This window comes from Rhinoderma darwinii, chromosome 5 (assembly GCF_050947455.1).
Source record: "Rhinoderma darwinii isolate aRhiDar2 chromosome 5, aRhiDar2.hap1, whole genome shotgun sequence".
NCBI lineage: Eukaryota > Metazoa > Chordata > Amphibia > Anura > Rhinodermatidae > Rhinoderma > Rhinoderma darwinii.
This window is the reverse complement of record NC_134691.1, coordinates 330,314,496-330,323,654: the sequence shown is the minus strand read 5'-3', so window position 1 is coordinate 330,323,654 and position 9,159 is coordinate 330,314,496.

The window sequence follows — 9,159 nt, the reverse complement described above, 5'->3', positions numbered from 1 at the left end:
AGACTTGGTTTTTAAACCAATAGGACTTTCTTTGATCTTGCTTAGGTACCGCAGGTTGGGTGTTCTTCACCACTGGGGAGATAGGTCCCTGGTGGCATCAGGTCCTTATCTGGTCACCTCATGATCCCTGCAAGATACGGGATCACTAGAAGGATACGGGCTGTGTCTTCTCCACCACCGAGGAGATAAATCCTTGAGGGAAATAGGTAGAAGATTCTTATCTGGTCACCTAATGATCCCTACAAGGTTTCTTATTAAGAATTGTTATTTCTTTTGTCTTGCTTAGGAACTTCAGGTTGGTTTTTCTATACCACTGAGGGTATGGATCCCTGGTAGCATAAGGTAGAAGCTTACCTAATGATTACTACAAGGGTCTTTAAGGCATCACCTAAAATTATGTAGGTTGCATCTTCTCCACCACTGAGGGGATGGATCTCTGGTGGCACCAGGTAAAAGGTCCTTATCCGGTCACTTAATGATCACTATAAGGGTCTTTATGGGATCACTACAAGGATAGAGGCTGTGTCTTTTCCACCAGGGAGAAGATAACTCCCTGATGGTATTGGGTAGACCGTCTTTATTTGGTCACCTAATGATCCCTACAGGGTTCTTTAATAAGACTTAGAATAGAACTTGCTTAGGAACTACCGGTTGTGTCTTCTCCACCCCTGAGGGGCATTGGTCCCTGCGGGCACCAGGTTATCTGGTCACTTAATGATCATTATAAGAGTCTTTATGGGATCACAACAAGGATACAGGCTGTGTCTTCTCCACCACTGAGGAGATAAGTCCCTGGTGGCATTAGGTAGAAGGCACTTATTTGGTGATCTAATGATCCCTACAGGGTTCATAATAATACTTGGTTTTAATTCAATAGAACTTGCTTAAGAACTACAGGTTGTGTCTTCTCCACCACTGAGGAGATAGGTCCCTGGTGGCATCAGGTAGAAGGTCCTTATCTGGTCACCTACAGACAACTCCTGAGATGCCCCGTTATTACTATAGTCATTTCTTCATCTACTTATATTCTGAATCAGATGTAGGAACTTTCATGTTCTTTTGGGGAGGACATGCTGGGTTTTGTAGTTCCACCTTGGCTAAAGAACCACAAATATCCCAATTCTGCCCTACATTAAGCAGGCATGTTTCTTTAAGAACTGTAAGAAGAAGTGGAGTTAAATTCTTAAGGGTTGGTGGAGTCAGTCTCTGCTTTACTTTATTACTCCATAATGAAAATGCTTCAAGACCAACCACAATGATGGGGAGGGAGAAACGGAGCCTCAACTTGGCTCCTGAGACAAAGTTTTCCAAGTTTGATGATGTGTTAGATTGTTTAACCGTTTATTGTCCTGCGGGATTCAGGGAGGAGTGAGAATGTTTTGCAATCTGCTATAACTTCTATGCTCTGCTGCTCCTTCCTACACAACTGATAGGAAACATGTGTGTGTCTTGAAGATACAGGTTGCAGGATCCCCCCACCCCCAGCTCCATCCCCCAGTTTTGTCATATTTTCCAGGAGACTAAAACCAGTCTGATAAAACGTCATGATGGTATATTGAGAATCTGAATACATACACACAATAGGTTGGTGTAGAAGTTCTTCTATGCAGCAGACAGAGCGTCAGCAGCTATTGAAGTACCACAAGTACCAGCATCACCTAATACACAATCTGCACTACAAGTCCCAGCACAACTTACTAAATGCTGTATACATACTTAGTAGTTCCCTGAATTCATCAGTAACTCTCTCAACATATGTGGGACTACAAATCCCAGCGTATTTGACCAGCCAAAGGATGCATACATGCCTATTCAGCAGTTTTCTGCATGTTTAATCAGCAGAGAATGTGTGGCTCTACTACAACTCCCAGCAAATCCTACCAATGGCTGCATGGATATCCTCTTGGTCGAACTTCTTTCAAAATTATACCCAAGAAGCAGATATAAGCTAGAACTGCACCATAGTCTACAGCACCAGTCATCGCTTTATAACAGCCACATGGGGATTTCGGCTGTGTGGTGCCCGCCACTAATGGGTCATACGACTTCCACTTGATCATACTCATGCAGTTACTTTTTTCTTTGAGTGGCGCTCCAATAGAAACCAGTGGACACTGCTATGGTGGTGCAGTGTATATTGGACTTTATAGCATGGTTATACAATGGCGTAGCCCCTGCCTGTCACCGCACGCCCAAAGTTGCCTTGTAGCCCAGACCTTAACATTGACTATATACCGCAGTGCAGTATTTTTGGGACTACAAGTCTCAGCATTTTCATTATTTGAACTATCCATATGTGGCGTAGTGACTGGTCAGGATTGCACCTGCAGTTCTGCGGACCACCTCTGGTGTAGAGTCACACTTTGAACTTGCCTCATCTCAAGAATGTCTTTAAGAAGATCATCATTCCTTTATATGACAGTTAGGGGGGGGGACGGGGGGGGACGGGACTGAGGAGGGGGCATAAAGCTGGGAGATGAAGACTCTCCCTCCAGCTAGAAAGCATTTTTAGCCCTGTCACACACATTCCTGACCAGACAGCCCAACCTGCAGGAACACGTCCCCTGCTTCCCCTGTAGCATCCCTGCTCAGAGGACGTGGCTGGATCGAGCGCCTTGAAGCTTGCTGAGCTTGGCAGAAATATCTTCTGATACTCAGCACGTAGAAGATGAAGAAAGACAAAAGTGCAATGTAAATGAAAATGATAAATGGATAAATCTTTGTATAAAAAGGATAAAGATGAGCACATTTTTTTTCGCTAAGCTCGAGATTTGTGGCACAATGTGGTTATGTGCTAGTGGACGGAAGACCTAGGTTGTACGACAAGCACCAGCAGTCCCAGGTGCTTTAGATATGGGTATAATATGATGAGCCCCCGACCCTCTCAAATTCTTAATTTAGCATCAGCATTTTATTTTTTTCCATCTGTGACACCGGTAGAGAGCCATATACCAGTTGAAAATTAGTGTAATTTCGCATCTCTGTGCATTCAGCTCTACAGTTTTTTTTATTTGTGACTTTGGCAAAGAGCATAGCCGAATTAATATTTAGTGTAATTTCGGCACTCTGTAAAACTAGAATTTCATCTGTGACATGGGAGAAGGTCAGCAACCAAATGAATAGTGTAATTTCTAAATTCCCTACACAGACTCTGCTAACAAGGGGTCACGGGGGGTCCTTTGGCAGCAGAGAGCTGGCTGCCCATGTGTGTGGGTGAAAGAAATTGAAAATGACCAAACTAACAACGCAGTCATATATAGTGTAGACATGAATAATAGCATCATATATAGTTTACACATGAGTATTGTCATCATACATACGGTACACATGAATAATGCCGACATATACTGTGTACACTAACTATGCCTTCATATATACTGTATCATGAATAAGGTTGCTATATATTTTATACACAGGAATGATACCGCCATATATACTATACACATAAATAATGCCTACATACACCGTGTGAACTAACCATACTATACACATGAATAATATTGCTACAGTATATACACATGAAACATGAATGATGCTGACATATATACTGTACACATAAATAGCGCCACTATATACTGTACACAAAACACACCACTATATACTGTACACAAATAACACCACTATATACTGTACACAAATAACACCACTATATACTGTACACAAACACCATATACTGTACACATAAATAACACCACTATATACGGTAAACAAATAACACCATATACTATACACATAAATAACACCACTATATACTGTACACAAATAACACCACTATATACTGTACACAAATAACACCACTATATACTGTACACACAAATAGCGCCACTATATACGGTACACAAATAACACCACTATATACTATACACAAATAACACCATATACTGTACACATAAATAACGCCACTATATAATGTACACATGAATTACGCCACTATATAATGTACACATAAATAACGCCTTACTCACACCGTATACACTAACTAAGCCGTCATATATACTGTACACATAAATAATGTTACCTTATATACTATACAAATGAATAATGGGATCATATATACTGTACAGTCCTGGCCAAAATTTTTGAGACTGACAAAAATTTTGGTTTTCACAAAGTTCGCTGCTTCAGTGTTTTTTGATCGTTTATTCGGATGTTTCTCTGGTTACTGAAGTACAATTATAAGCATTTCATAACTTTTTAAACTTTTATTGACAAATACATCAAGCTTTTGCAAAGACTCAATATTTACAGTGTTGACTCTTTTTTTTAAAAAGTTTTTGCCGTTCGCTCTTTCACGCTGGATATCAGCTTCTGGGCCAAATCCTGACTGACGACCCATTCTTACCTAATCAGTGCTTGGTATTTATCACAATAGTAGAAGAAAGGGAGGAATCCTCCAGCTCACCTGATTGTAGACGTCACACTGTCTGTAGCGCCCGGGTCCTCGTGTCGGCACACGTAATGGATATAGCAATAAGAAGAAAGGAAGGATCCAGCGCTGAGACCAGGTAATCTGTTAAAATTGGAAACTTCTTCCAAGTTTTATTGACGACAAAGGGTGTTAAAATAGACAATCTGTGTTAGTTCAAAGTCCAAACGGCTAGTTTGAAGGGGAGAGGCGGGTGCCTACGCGTTTCAGACGCGGTCTGCGTCCTTAGTCATGGCTTGGCTAAGGACGCAGACCGCGTCTGAAACGCGTAGGCACCCGCCTCTCCCCTTCAAACTAGCCGTTTGGACTTTGAACTAACACAGATTGTCTATTTTAACACCCTTTGTCGTCAATAAAACTTGGAAGAAGTTTCCAATTTTAACAGATTACCTGGTCTCAGCGCTGGATCCTTCCTTTCTTCTTATTGCTATATTTATTACAATATCAGTGTTTTTTGTTTGTCCATCCGCTTTTGTGAGGATTGACCACTGGTTCTCATTGGGATTATGATCTGAGGAGTTTCCTGGCCATGGACCCAAAATGTCAATGTTTTGTCCAACGAGCCGCTTAGTTATCACTTTTGCCCTGTGATATGAGTCCATAAGTTAGATAAAGCATTATTCATCACCAAATTGCTACACGATGGTTGGGAGAAGTTGCTCTTGGAGGATGTTTAGATACCGTTCATGGAAGTTTTCTTAGGCAAAATTGTGAGTGAGCCCACCCCCATGGATGAAAAGCAACCCCACACATGAATGGTCACAGGATGCTTTACTGTTGGCATGACACAGGACTCATGGTAGCACTCACCTTTTCTTCTCCAGACAATCATTTCTCGAGATGTCCCAAACAGTCTGAAGGGGGCGTCATCCGAGAAAATAACTTTACCCCTGTCCAATACCTGTACTTCCTACAGAATGTCAGTCTGTCCTTGATGTTTTTCTTAGAGAGAAGTGGCTTCTTTGCAGCCCTTCTTGACACCAGGCCTTCGCCTGTCTGCTGCCATTCCTGAGCAACCTCTGCACTGGTGTTGAACCGATCGTGTAGCTGAATTCTCTTTAGGGAGACGGTACTGGCAATTGATGGACTTTCTTGGGGGCCTTCTTCACGGCAATTGAACCTCTCTCCTTGAAGTTCTTGGTGATCTGATAAATAGTTGATTTAGGTGCAATCTTAGAAGCAGCAATGTCCTTAGCTGCAAAGCCCTTTTGATGCAAAGCAATGATGACTGCACGTGTTTCCATGGAGGTAACCATGGTTAACAGAAGAAGACAATGATTTCAAGCACCATCCCCCTTTTAAAGCAACCAGTCTGCTGTTATAATTCAATCAACATGACAGAGTGATATCAGCTGCCTTGTCGTCGTTAACACTTTCTCCTGAGCTAACGAGAAGATCACAGAAATTATGTTAGCAGGTCATTTTGTGGCAGGGCTGAAATGCAGTGGAATTGGATTTTTGTGATTAAGTTAATTTTCGTGGCAAGAAATGACAAATTGCCACTATAAATACTGAAGCAGTAAACTTTGTGAAAACCAAAATTTGTGTCAGTCTCAAAACTTTTGGCCAAGACTGTACACATGAATAGCGCCACTATATACTGTACACATGAATAAAGGCACTATATACTGTATACATTAATGAAGGCACTATATACTGTACACATGAATGAAGGCCCTATATACTGTACACATGAATAATGCTGCCATATACGAGTAATGACATTACTATACAAATGAATAATGTGCAGGAATATAATTACTATAATACTGCCCCCTATGTACAAGAATATAACTACTATAATACTGCCCCTATATACAAGAATATAACTACTATAATACTGCCCCTACATAGAAGAATATAATTACTATAATACTGCTCCTATGTACAAGAATATAACTACTATAATACTGCCCCCTATGTACAAGAATATAACTACTATAATACTGCCCCCTATATACAAGAATATAACTACTATAATACTGCCCCTATATACAAGAATATAACTACTATAATACTGCTCCTATATACAAGAATATAACTACTATAATACTGCCCCCAATATACAAGAATATAACTACTATAATACTGCCCCTATGTACAAGAATATAACTACTATAATACTGCCCCCATATACAAGAATATAACTACTATAATACTGCTCTCTATATTCAAGAATATAACTACTATAATACTGCCCCTATATACAAGAATATAACTACTATAATACTGCCCCTACATACAAGAATATAATTACTATAATACTGCTCCTATGTACAAGAATATAACTACTATAATACTGCCCCCTATATAAAAGAATATAACTACTATAATACCGCTCCTATATACAGGAATATAACTACTATAATACTGTGTACAAGAATATACTGTACAAGAATATAACTGCTATAATATTGCCCCCTATATACAAGAATATAACTACTATAATTCTGCCTCCTATATACAAGAATATAACTACTATAATACTGCCCCTATATACAAGAATATAACTACTATAATACTGCCCCCTATATACAAGAATAGAACTACTATAATACTGCTCCTATATACAAGAATATAACTACTATAATACTGCTCCTATATACAAGAATATAACTACTATAATACTGCTCCCTATGTACAAGAATATAACTAATATAATACTGCCCCTATGTACAAGAATATAACTACTATAATACTGCCCCCAATATACAATTATATAACTACTATAATACTGCTCCTATATACAAGAATATAACTACTATAATACTGCCTCCTATATACAAGTATATAACTACTATAATACTGCTTCCTATATACAAGAGTATAACTACTATAATACTGCCCCCTGTATACAAGAATATAACTACTATAATACTGCTCCCTATGTACAAGAATATAACTACTATAATACTGCCCCTATATACAAGAATATAACTACTATAATACTGCTCCCTATGTACAAGAATATAACTACTATAATACTGCCCCTATATACAAGAATATAACTACTATAATACTGCCTCCTATATACAAGAGTATAACTATTATAATACTGCCTCCTATATACAAGAATATAACTACTTTAATACTGCTCCTATATACAAGAATATAACTACTATAATCCTGCCCCCTATATACAAGAATATAACAACTGTAATACTGCTCCTATGTACAAGAATATAACTACTATAATACTGCTCCTATATACAAGAATATAACTACTATAATACTACCCCTATATACAGGAATATAACTACTATAATACTGCCCCCTATATACAAGAATATAACTACTATAATACTGCCCCCTATGTACAAGGATATAACTACTATAATACTGCTTGTCATGTCCATGGCCGCGGGCCGTCAGGTTCACTCACCTCCTGACGGCCGCAGCCATGGGTCTGCGAACACGCTGGCCCCAGTCTCCTCCTCAGGAGACGCCAGCGCTCACTTCCACTCACCTCGGCCGGGTCCCGTAGGCTCGTGCCCGCTCTTAAAGGGGCAGTAGGCGCATCAGACTTTAATGTGAAATCAGCCCATGAGTGCCCTGGACTATAAGAAGGGCTCAGCCCCTTGCTTCCATGCTTGAGCGTTGTTTGTCGTATCCTAGTTTGTCTAAGCAAATGGTCTCCTAGTGTTTTCTAGTTTCCGGTGTTCCCTGTTCCCGTTTCCTGTATTCTGTTTCCAGTGCTATCCTGGTCAAGTGCCTTGCTGTGCTGTAGTCGTGCTGTGCTGTATTCCACGCCTGTGCTACTACTCCACGCCTGACGTCAACCTGCTGCCTAGTCCCAGCCGAGCCGGTCTTACTACTGTTCGAACTGCCACAGGTACCCTATACGAACTATAGACTGTGACCTGCGCCCTGTTGGCCAGCTGCCATACTGCCAAGGCGGTACGGCCCAGTGGGTCCATGAACCCTACGTGGCAGTACGCTCAGACCATGGACCCCTCTGGTCGATCCAAGACCATGATGACGTCACAAGAGATGCGGACAGATATGCTAGACCTCCGGTCTCGACAGGACCAACTCCTCCAGGCCTTGAACATTCTCGCATGTCGGCAGGAGGCACAAGCTGCCGTCCCTCCTACTATACCACCTGGCAGTGTTGATCCTCGTTTTTCTTTGCCACTTCCTGACCGCTATGATGGAGACGCAGGTACCTGTCGTGAATTTTTTAACCAGTGCCAGATCCACTTCAGCCTGTATTTAAGGGCATTTTCGTCTGATGGTGCAAGGGTCGCTTTCATCATCTCTCTTCTTACTGGGAAGGCCCTTGCATGGGCGAATCCTATCTGGGAGAGACAAGGACCAGAGACACATGACTTCCAGGGGCTCCTACGGAGATTTCGCACAGTGTTTGAGGAGCCTGGACGAGTCTCCTCTACAGCGGCTTCCTTGATGACCCTATGCCAAGGAGACATCTCCGTAGGCGAGTACGCCATCCACTTCCACACCCTGGTGGGAGAACTGTTGTGGAACAATGAGGCCCTGGTGACTAAATTCTGGCATGGACTGTCTCCTAAAATTTAGGACGAACTTGCCGCCCGAGACCTGCCGTCTACCCTGAATGACCTCATCCTTCTGGCCGCCCAGATTGATAGAAGGCTCCGAGAACGGCTCCAAGAGGTTCGTCGGGAGGAAGGTCTTCCTAGTCCGGTCCCTACCTTGCAGCAACCCCTGCTGTCCTCAGATGCCGATCCTCCTAAGGAGTCTGTGAGGATGGACCA